Raw genomic sequence first — 11,715 nt, 5'->3', positions numbered from 1 at the left:
TTATTTCTTTCCATACATTTTCTATGGTGTTGATGTTCATATAATATGCAGGTAGTTTCAGCATTTGGTGTTGGAAGAGTAATTATGTCAAAGGATGGTGACTATGGTGAAGGTGACATAGTGATCTGTCCTTCCACATCTTTTGCCGAGTACTGTGTGGTATCATCCCAGATTTTAAGAAAGGTGGAACCAAATTCTGGGATTCCATTGCCTGAATATCTCGGTTTGCTAGGTAATTTGTTTCTGTTATTAGCATCATACCATCCAATCTTATTAATTACAATAATGTTTCTACTTACTATTATGCTTCAAAGAGAGTTTCACATACTTAACTTCAAGACTAGTAGAACTTTCGATAATCCTGATATTACGGAATATTATACTTCCGTATTAGGGATACCTGGGTTGGCAGCGTGGGTGGGAATAGAGGTGATCGCGGAGCCAATAAAAGCAGGGTCGAATGTGTTCATCTCAGCCGCGGCCAGTGCCGTTGGGATTTATGCAGGGCAGTTGGCCAAGCTTAAAGGCTGTCGGGTAATTGGAAGTACTGGAACTGACGACAAGGTAAGAAATTAGTTGAGTACGTATTATTGCAAGATATTGTCATTTCGAATGTGATGAGACCAGTAAAAAGTTATTTCTATGACTTTGATAATGACCTCTGATTGACCATATATGTGGAGGAGGGAAGAGTTCATAATTGCATTAATTAGCTATTTGGGCTCACTTGAAAAGTGGCAAAATCAAAGCCCGTTGTAATTTGTAAAGATCCATTCCATGGCCCACTAACTATTGCATTTGGACAAGAAGAAATGGGATACTCATTGATAAGAGATTAAGAGAGAATCAAATTAATTAACTTAATTCCTAGATTTCCTAGATAGTAATTGGATTAAAGTTTTCACTATTGAAAATTACTGTTCAATTTTTTAATGGGTGGTGCTATTCACACACCTATTTTTTCTATTCACACACCCCCTCTATTTTTCTATTATTTTAATTTAATATTTTTTTACAAATTACCCTAACTACCCTCTTTTGTAATTTTATTTCTTTTTCTTTTTCTTTTTTATATTTGGCAAGTCAATCATGAATCAAACATCATTATATAATAAATCAATTTTTTTTACCTATAATGAAGGAAAAATAATACGTTCATTAAGTGGAATGAACTGTATTATTAGATAAGGAATATGCTTTTCTAGGTAATTATGTTTATCCAAATGAATCAAAATTGCAAAGATCTTCCAAAGTAATAGTACTAATTTTCTATAGTAAATATGGTTTTCCTCTTCACACTCTGATTGTTAGGTAGAAAGGTACCAGACCTAATTCAACATTATGAAGAGAATGCCAATCTAATAGCTAGTTGGTTATTTAGAGTATTAGTTACAATTAATGAACTAAAATGTATAATATATCAAATTGATTGGAATCTTGTGTAATATTTTACCCTTATCTTGTGAATGTCATTGCTAATTAAGAAGAAGAAGAAGAAAAAAAAAAAACAAACAAACAAACAAACCTGATTGACAAGACAAAATGCTATCTGTCAAAAGTCCAGCACTTAGTGTGGTAAAGTTTAAAGCTCAGATGAAAAATCACTATGTGACTGAATTTGGGAATTTAGGTATGTCATGACTGCTATACAAAATTGAAGAAAAGTATAAGCATATCACCTAAACTAAAGGAGATCCAAAACCTCTCACATCTGCTTCAGCAACATTAATTCAAGATACCATTCTCAGTGTTTTAGCCATTGTTCCACTGGTGGAATTAAGCATTCTATACAGTGGTGATATGGCTAATTTGTTCAACCCTTAATTGAATCTATGTCTGATGTAGCGAAAATAAAAAACAATTATAAGAATGTATTATGCAAGGCCAGAATAATCAAAATCGAATATACAATTGTCAACAATAAGGGATTAGGATTTGGGAATGATTGACTTACCAAATAGAAGAAAAAAAAAAAAAAAATTGCAAGAGAGGGTAGTAAGGGTAATTTGTGAAAAAAAAATTGAATTAAAGTAATATAATAGATAAATATAAGGGGTGTGTGATCTAGGTACTTTACCTTCGTTATTATATTGTAGACTTTGATCTAGGTATTTCTAAGATTTTTAAAAACTAAATTAAGTAAGGGAATGAAATTCACACTTTCTATTTTATAATTCACACTCTATGTTTTCTTTTTTAGTATCTAACATCACATGTTTTACAATCCATACTACAAAAATACAAAACTTAATATATAAAAAAAAAACATGAAGTGTGAAATGTAAAATTGGGAGTGTGAATTTCAGTTAAGTATTGTGGACTTCACTAATATAGTTGCAACTTATATATTTATTTGCCTTGATATAAAGCATTCCAATAAGCATGCATGGGACATGATAAGTTGGCGATTCGAAACAGTACACATACCCAAAAAAATCTAGCTGTCTACATAGGCCAGGGAGGAAATCACCTGTCTCCAAATCTTCTATTCCAACCCTGTCCCATTAATAATAATTTGACACGTGTCATTCACTCAACAAGAGCTAACACCGTTAACAATTAGTTTTAAAAAAAAATAAATAAATAAATAAATTGGAAAACCCGTTAACAATCAACTGAGGGGTTTTGCTTTTTGCTGCTGAATCCATCTTACCAACCAAACACTTACCATCTTCTCTTGTTTCTGTAAAACTAAATAAACATGTATCTTTTGATCATTTCATAATTTAAATTTCTCGGTAAAACCCTTGTCCTCAACCTTTGCCATATACCCTGAGAGTCATAGCAATATCAATCTCTCCCCACCACCTCGAGTCTAATTGCAGGCTCCTACGAGAAAAGCCCCATAGGAATCAAGCTCAAACCCCAAAACACGGAAATCCGACGACACAATCCAGCTCTACGACCTGTCACATGTCACCTCCGTCGGCTCCCTCAACGACCCCACCCACACCCACACCCACACCCACACCCACCGTCGCATCCCTTTCCCTCTTCACCCGTTCCAATCTCTCCGTCCCCCTCACCTCGTCTCCGGCGACGCCGACGGTTCGTTCCGCATCTACGAGGCCGACCCCTTCGTCCTCCTCAAGGGCCTCAAGCCGCACCGGAAGGCAATAAACGACTCGTCATTGCAACCATTCAAAAGCTGGCTTTGACTGTGGGTTTGGATATATGTTAAGCTTGGCTTTACAGAAAGAAGAGAAGATGATAAGTTCTGGGTATGGTAAGATCAATTATGTTAACAAATGCAAACGCTGGGTTGATTGTTTTAGTTAGCTGGGTTTTCTAAGTTTTTTTTTTTTTTTTTTTTGAAAGGCAAGTTTTTGTTTTTTTAACTAATAGCTACGGTGTTTATAATTATAATTAGAGGGACAAGGTTGGGATAGAGAATTTGGGGACACAGGGGATTTCCTTTCCATAGGCTATTGGAGCCCGACATGACAATTAACTAGGGGTGGGTTCGGTTCTTTTCGGTTCGGTTTTGAGCCAAAACCGAGCACCGAATCGAACTAAAATTCGGTTCGGTTCGGTTCGGTTTTACGTTTTTGAGAGTTCTAAACCGACAACCGAACCGACCGGTTCGGTTCGGTCCGGTCAGGTCCATTTCGGTTTTTTTTTTTTTTAATAAAAATTATTTAATAATGAATTTTTTTTCCTAGGCCTGTTTGATACTTCGTTATTTTTCTCTTTTTGTTGACCTTTTAGTTCCCTTGTTCACCTTAAAAATAAGTGTGCACATCTACTTAAAAAATTACTCTCAAAACTAAAGAAAATTGAGTATTAAGGCCGTTGGAACCTTTACGATATAAAAATATAAAAAAATAACAAACTATTAACCATTATCAAAATTGAAAGACCCAAAAAATAAAAACAAAAACAAGAGTCGATCCCTCTGTCCCAGACTGGTGCTTGTAATCTCTCCCATGTAATCTCAGCCACAACTCCTGCATATCAGTAAATTAAAGTCCCAAACACAACATATGCAAATAGTTTCAACTGGAAATATATTTCCACCATGAATTTCAGTTTATCAACCCGCACAGCCAAATTTTATTACTGAAGCAGTTAACAGAAACTTTTATGTACAACATCTGTTTATTGATATATATTCTTTTGATATGAGTTTATCAATGTATAATAACTCATATTCAGTCTTATTGAGCCTGGCTTCAAGGATATTGAAAGGTGAAAAACAAATAGAAAAATTACATAAACATACATGATATTTCTTGAAAATTTGGCATACTTGAGAAATGCTAAAAAGAAGTATGAAAGCAAGTTGGGGAAAAGTAGAAAAGTACCCAAGCATTAACAGAGAAGTTGGAGGACTTGTTGCTGCTGTTCCTAATGTTCCTATGCTGATTATGTTCCTGTTGTTCTTGCGATTGATCATACACAGTACACACCCATCAAGTTCAACTGCTAGCAACAAATGGTTTACAATTAAAAAAACAGATGATTTACAATGATGAATCTAAGTAAAGAAGGACCCACCCCTACTTTATATGGTGAATCTGATTTACAAAAATTAAACTCTCACCTGCAGACAACAAAAGCCTTAACAAAAGCATCCTTGAGCAAAGGATTCAATGCTGCTACTCTGCGATGTGATGTCAAAGTGTCCTAGAACAAGAAAATCAAAACCACAATTAAATAGCAATTAATAAAAACAACATTAGAATAGCAAAAGGCATCAGAAATACCCATACCCATACCCAGAAGATCAAGTAAGAGTCTTCATGCAACATCACACCCAAAATCTGAACCCAAAAACAAAAGACCTACATCATAAACATCTCAAAAATCACAATCCCACAACATAATTAACTACGCAGGGATTTAAACTAGTAGATAAAAGGAAAGAAACTTACAACTGGCACCTCAATGACATCATGAAGAACAGGAGTGATAGTCCATTCACCCTTGCCCTGGAGATTAACAAAACACAGAACGTCAATTTCAAACAACAAAGTCAGAGAAACAAATCGTCAAACAAGTAATCTGGGTTATGAAATCGTACTGAATCATGGTCAAGGATAACAGCAAAATCTAAGCACGACAAGCATGATATTAACACTCATCTGATCTAAAACATCAAAATAATAAAGTAATTCCAAAATATTACAGATCTGAAACAGAATATCAATGCAAAGCCAGATCTAAGAAGCATACCTTGCTTGAGGTCCGCGGCCACCGGAACAAAGAGCTTCAGTGCGACGGACATGGACACCACGCTGGTGGAGATCAGCACGATCTTCAGAGAGAGTGGGATTTTTGGCGAGAGCTTTGTTTTGAGAGGTTGGGGATTTGGGAGGCAAAGATAGAGCGTGGGATTTGAGCGAAATTGGAGCCGATGGATCAAGAGGTAGGCTCTGGAGTTTGGGTCTGCGAAGTATGACGAAGAAGCTGAACAAAAATGTTGTGAGAAACTATTTATATCGCGATATTAGGGTTTGGTATCTGACCTAAAGCAAAAACGACGTCGTTTTTTACAAGAACGGTTTTGTTCGGTTGACTTCGGTTTTTGGAAACGGTTCGGTTCGGTTGACTTCGGTTTTTGACACCCAAAAACCGAAAACCGAACCGAACCGGTTCGGTTTTTGACAGTTCGGTGCGGTTTTTCTTCGGCTCGATTTTTTCGGCTTCGGTTCGGCTTTCGGCTCGGTTTTTTTCGGTTTTCGGTTTCGCGAACCCACCCCTACAATTAACTAGCAGTTCAGATCATTATAAGTTTATAACGGATCGTGATATGAATTTAATACTAAAACAAAACAAAAAAAATTCTTATTTAAAAATTTGTTTTAATGACTACTATTTTAAATTTTGAAATTTCTATTGGGCACTCTACTATAAGGAATTTATGCAAAAATGTATATGGACCTTATAAAAGTATAAAACATGTATTTTGATTAGGGCTTTCATCCGATTGGTTCGAATCGGTTATACGGCATATCACCTTTAAAACCAAAGCTTTCAGTTTCAAAATGGAGTTACCAATTATCAACCAAAAATTTTCTATATTTAATCATATCTACCAAATTCGGTATTTCGGTATCACCAACTTTACAGCAAGTATTTATTTGTAATATAAATTAGAATTAACAATATTAGATAATTAGATAAGCTGTCAAAAACTTTGTATTCATCTGCTTATTTGATTATATAGCTCTATATATATACATATATATATAATTATATATATATATATATGACATCATGTTTTCGTCATTTTCAATAAAACTAGTTATTTTACGATCTTTTACTATGTTACTTAAAATACTTGTACTATTAATCTAATATTAGCATAATTGCTAATACTATCATGAAAATAATTTGTTTGTATTTCTTAATATACATGTATATATTGAAAACTAGAATACATATAGCTAATATTTAAATAATCAGTAGAGTCGGTATTTACAAAAACCAAACCAATTTTTTCAGTAATATTTGATTTTAGTTTTAACGGTTTCGATTATTAAAAAGTCAGTATACCAAACTTAAAATATCGATCGGTTGGTATTCAATCGATTCGATAATTACCATGGCAGCCCCTAATTTATCGGTTGGTATTCAATCGATTCGATAATTACCATGGCAGCCCCTAATTTTGATCATTACAATGCTGAATCAATCATTTATAATTTCATGAATATGATAATGCACTCAATTACAATGTTGTAAACCCAATAATTACTTTAGTTTTACTTTATCAGGATGCATCTTAGAAAACCTTTTGTTTTGATTATTGTTGAAAAATTATGGTTCTTAGGTAAAGCTTGTCAAAGAGGAATTTGGATATGATGATGCCTTCAACTACCACACAGAGAAAGATTTCGATGCTGCTTTAACCAGGTAATTACTAATTATTAACTCTTTTCAATTACCATTTTATGTGTATCATGGCTTAAAAATGTATGTGTGAAACAAGAGAAAAATTCAGCTACCGTCCCCAAACTATTCTGCCAAGGTCAATTTGATACCCGAACTCTCAAAAGTATCAATGTGATACCCAAAGACCTAAATTGGCATCAACGTGATACTTCCGTCAAAAAAATCCAACAGTTCCGTCTGTTTGCTGACGTGGCAAACAAGTCAGAAAAAAAGAAAAAGAGAAAAGACCAAAATGACCCTGATGTTAAATCTCATCACCAATTTTTTTTTTAAAAATCTTCTTCTGGGTCTGCTTCTTCTTCGAGCTCGGTGGTTGAGTGAACGACCGACACCAGCAAAGGCTCACACTCTCTCTCGCTCTCTCTCACTCTCTCTCTCTCTCTGCCGAAACCAGCAACCAAAACAGAGCATTCCTTCTCCAAGATGGTTCTCGCTCCACAGGACATCAATTGACCCCAGACCACGTCCCACGCCTTCGCCTCTTCCTTGCGCAGCTGTCGGTGGTAGCCTTTCGCCGGCTCTTGAGCCGTACACGGCGGTGGAACACGAGGCCGGTTTGAGCTCGTTTTGGTTCCAAGCTTGATATCTCAAGCTACCGGCCATCAATCCTCACCAAACTTCATCCTCGAGCTCGCCTCAACCTCCAGAAGCTCCCAGAAGTGCCCTTTCACGGAAGCGCTGCGCGTGGTGGCGGCTGGAAGCCAGACCCGATCAAAATCGAAACCGAGCTATCGACCCGGATATCTCGAGCTACAGACTACCATTTCTTGTGATTCTTGAACTGAGGGGATCGCCTTGAGTTGCTGAACAAATCTCCAGAAGGAATCGAAGCCATTGGTGGAAGTTTTTACGTCGAACTCAAGCTCGCCGGATTCTGGAATTTTTCCGGCCACCGAAACTTTCGATCCAGATATCTCTAGCTGTAGACCATCGTTTCCTGTGATTCTTGAACCATTGAGTTCACCTTGAAGTTCTGAACAATTATCCAGAAGGGATCGAAGCGTATAGTTGAAGTTTTTAAGTCGAATTCAAGCCTCGCCGGTTTCTGCAATTCTTCGCCGGTTTCTGGAAAATTTCCGGCCACCTCGACTGTTTTAGGTAATTTCGACCACTTCCGGTCATTTCCAGCTTACATGATAGTTATGAAAGTTCTTAAATCTTCTTCTGGGTTTGCTTCTTCTTCGAGCTCGGTGGTTGGATGCTGAGAAATTGAAGAGGATGGGTTAGGTTGGCGGCGGCGGCGGTAGAGGGTGATAGGAGAAGCGGAGTTCGGCAGGGATATGGAGTTGGGGTTGGCGGTGAGGTCAAGGCAGGAGATGAGGGACTTGAGGGAGGGGTCGCGGTCGATGAAGGTGGGGAGAAGGAGAGGAGAGGATATCGGTGGGGTTAGTGATGGTTTGGGTGGTGGAGAAGGAGAGGAGAGAGAGGAGGTGGAGAGAGAAGAAGAAGAGTCAGGTTGAAGAAGAAGAAGAAGAAGAAGAAGAAGAAAAAGAAAAAGAAATGAATTAAAAAAAAAAGAGGGTAAAAAGTCTATTTTGCCCTTTTTTTTTTTGCTCACGTGCTTGCCACGTCAGCAAACAAACGGAGCCGTTGGATTTTTTTGACGGAAGTATCACGTTGATGCCAATATAAGTCTTTAGGTATCATATTGATACTTTTAAGAGTTCGGGTATCAAATTGGCCTTGGCAGAATAGTTTGGGGACGGTACCTGAATTTTTCTCGTGAAACAATGTGAAAGTAGAATTGTTTACAGGTATTTCCCAAATGGAATTGATATATATCTTGACAATGTTGGTGGTAAAATGCTCGAGGCTGTTCTCAACCATGTCAACAAGCATGCAAAGGTCTCCCTTTGTGGCATGATATCTGGCTACAATAAGGTGATGAATTAATACCATTTGTATTCATCTACATTATTACACATCTACATTATTACACATAGATACTGTCAAATTAGGTTATGTTTGTCTAAGCATGAATATGATGTATTCAATTGCACATGCAAATTTATAAAACGACATCTTATTGAAAATTGAAATAAGGGGCGTGCGACGTCATATGCATGTTAATTTGGCTGGTTTTTCAAGTAGTAGTGCCAAATTTATAAACTTTGTCAATTTTTGGTGCAGGTATGGACTGAGAGGGAGGGAGTGAGGAATCTACTGAATCTGATCGGCAAACAAGTGAAGATGCAAGGGTACATGGTGGATTCATACTATGATAGTTTTGGAGATTTTGCAAAGGAGATGGATCGAGAGCCATCTAAAGGAAGGCAAGATTGTTTCTAAGATCAAAATCGTCCATGGAATTGAAAATTTCTTGGAGAGCTTAGGGTCACTGTTTACCAGCTCAAATATTGGGAAAGTAGTAATCCAAGTCAAGTAATTAGGGTGTCACTACCATGGGCTTTATATGCATTTTAAGTTATATGCTACACAAAAAAATTATGTAATAAGAATGTGGCATATCGAACCAAAGCAGTGATTTCTCTTAAGAGTAGTAAACGTTAATTCTAATATACATATTTATCATGTATTTAGAATTTAACATGATAATAAGTGTTCAACTGTATAATATTTTATAAATTAATTGCTACTTGATTTGAAGTCGGTACATATAGAATTGCTTGATCGACTGTGAGTTCAAGGCAAGTTAAGTAATAGAAGCATGGATGAAATGAGAAAGTAGAGAAGTATCAAATTGAAGTCACACAAGTTTTGTAAGGGAGTATCCAATGCCTAGAAACGAGATAGTGTGGAAATATTCTGTGCCTCACCTTGTGCATGAATTAGCGCTATACAATTCTAGATTGCTAGCTAGCTACATGGACAAGTAATTGTATCAATTGATCCCCACCAATCTTTTGCTCATGCAATCTCTATGTGCCCCCACAAAACGTACCATATGGTATTACAATATGCCAATTTGTGCTATACATGCAATCGATTAATGTATATTCATGCAGTACCTCCAATTCCATTCCCTAATGCCACTATTCTGCTACCATTTCCAGCAGAGTACTAATCCTCAACATCTTATATGTCATGTCAATTTAAACTTGACCGAATATGAGAAGTAATTTGTTGGATTAATATGAATTACCGACTATTTTATGATAGACTTACAGTTATGACTTATAAGAGTTTCTAATTTCTACATCATCTTTCAAATTGCGTTAAAATTAGGCTCAATCATAGTTTTGATCCTCTTCAATGTAAAAAAAGAACAAAATAAAAATGCTGACTGACGTGGAAATGTAACGCTTCAAACCTAGCGCAGAGGGAAACGGCAGATCGATGGGCATTAAACCGAGTGATGATCGATGGCCGAGGGGTGGATTTATATGCTTGAATTCTGATTCACGATTTCCAACTTTCGTCCTTCAAATTATCAGTTACGAAAGTCAACTGTACACCAAGGATTCTCAATGGTGAAGTATATGTTCTGTCCGTTTTACCCACTCGATTTGACCAGTACATTGTCTCAACCAAAACCTAAAAATGGTCAAGCTATGAAAAATTAACTGATGCCCATAACATTGACAATTTCAAAACCTAGCTAGCTGATTGGTTCAAAGCGGACCGTTGACCACAGTCCCCAGCTAGCTTTTTGATCAGTTTAGTCACTGTCTGGCTTGCCTGAGTTGCTTTGCCTAATCAAGTATAAGAAGACTCCAGTTAGCGGTCAATTAGTAAAACTAGTTCAATTAGAATAATTTTACCGATCACAAGTCTATTCTTTAAAAACCAACTCGATCTACAAGAAATCAAGCCATGTCGTATGAAATTGCTCGCTCATTTGAATATATCGGACTAACTTTTCGATGGTAATAGTAACCAAATGGCTATATAGTCGATTTATTATTTGGTTACTGGTTGGTTAAATGAATCTTAAAGACTTCAAGCTGCATTGAATACTCATGGGGATGACTACACTTTTCAAGTTAAAATTAACTTTCATCGGAGAAGTTAGCTAGGTGCATCTCTAGCCAAAACAAGAGAAGGATCCGGTATATTTATGAAGCGAATATCAAGTTATAAATTTTCTCTTTCAGTTTTTGTTTTCTTTGAAGTATTTTTATTTGGCGTGAGAAGTCTTTTTTTCAGGAATTTCAGCACTAGAAGAAATCTGAAGTAGAAAAGAGCATAGGAGATAGATCGTGAAAAATGCTGGCGTGCATGCAGGGTCACTCTTAGTTAATTAATAATGTTTCGCCTCACATTTATTTATGCTTATGTTACAGCATTAGTGAGGAAAATAGGCGACGATTGGGGAAAGAGAGTATGCGTGAAGTGCTCATTTAAAAAAAAAAAATTATTATTTTCTTTTTTCCATCAAAGACAATCCAACTTGATCAACGATGATCCACCTTTCCGCATCAAAGCTGAAAAAGGACCTCTATATCACTATATTTAGATTGCAGTGCTATTTTGGACGAAGTTTCGTGATAAAGCTGCCTACTTGTAAATTGGAGTTTTCGTATTTGTTCTTGAGGACCTTAAAGTTTTGGCATATGATGGCTGCACGACAGCTACGACAAACATAGAATTCAGAGAGGATAGCAATCGTCGCAAATAATCACAGTCGTCACCAAAACGTGTATGTCAGTATGTCACCGTCAAGAGTCAAGAGTCAAGAGTCAAGAGGTGAACTTTTCCATTTGAAGTGTGCCGGGGTTAAATATATCCATACCAACAACTTGCCCTAGCTCCTAGGGTTACTATCTGAGCAAAATACAAGGTACTACTATGGCGGGCGCTAGCTTGCCAAAGTATATAAACTGTAGTGATGGTAAAAATATCATTAGTAGTGTGAAT

General features: G+C 36.6%; 1 long non-coding RNA gene and 1 pseudogene across 1 annotated transcript; one reads left to right on the top strand and one right to left on the bottom strand.

The window, feature by feature from the left end:
• The first annotated feature begins 285 nt into the window (after positions 1-285).
• On the top strand, positions 286-9,443 carry LOC133732591 (NADPH-dependent oxidoreductase 2-alkenal reductase-like; annotated as a pseudogene).
• LOC133744289 (uncharacterized) lies at positions 3,768-5,466 on the bottom strand. Its single transcript, XR_009863409.1, has 6 exons — positions 5,176-5,466; positions 4,875-4,931; positions 4,713-4,763; positions 4,544-4,626; positions 4,305-4,422; positions 3,768-3,947 (listed from the first exon to the last, which is right to left on the bottom strand). It is a non-coding gene; the product is annotated as an uncharacterized LOC133744289 (long non-coding RNA).
• Positions 9,444-11,715: the final 2,272 nt, after the last annotated feature.

This window comes from Rosa rugosa, chromosome 1, assembly GCF_958449725.1.
Source record: "Rosa rugosa chromosome 1, drRosRugo1.1, whole genome shotgun sequence".
In the NCBI taxonomy this organism is placed as follows: Eukaryota; Viridiplantae; Streptophyta; class Magnoliopsida; order Rosales; family Rosaceae; genus Rosa; species Rosa rugosa.
The sequence above is the reverse complement of the archived record's forward strand: the minus strand, read 5'-3'. Positions and strand labels throughout refer to the sequence as shown.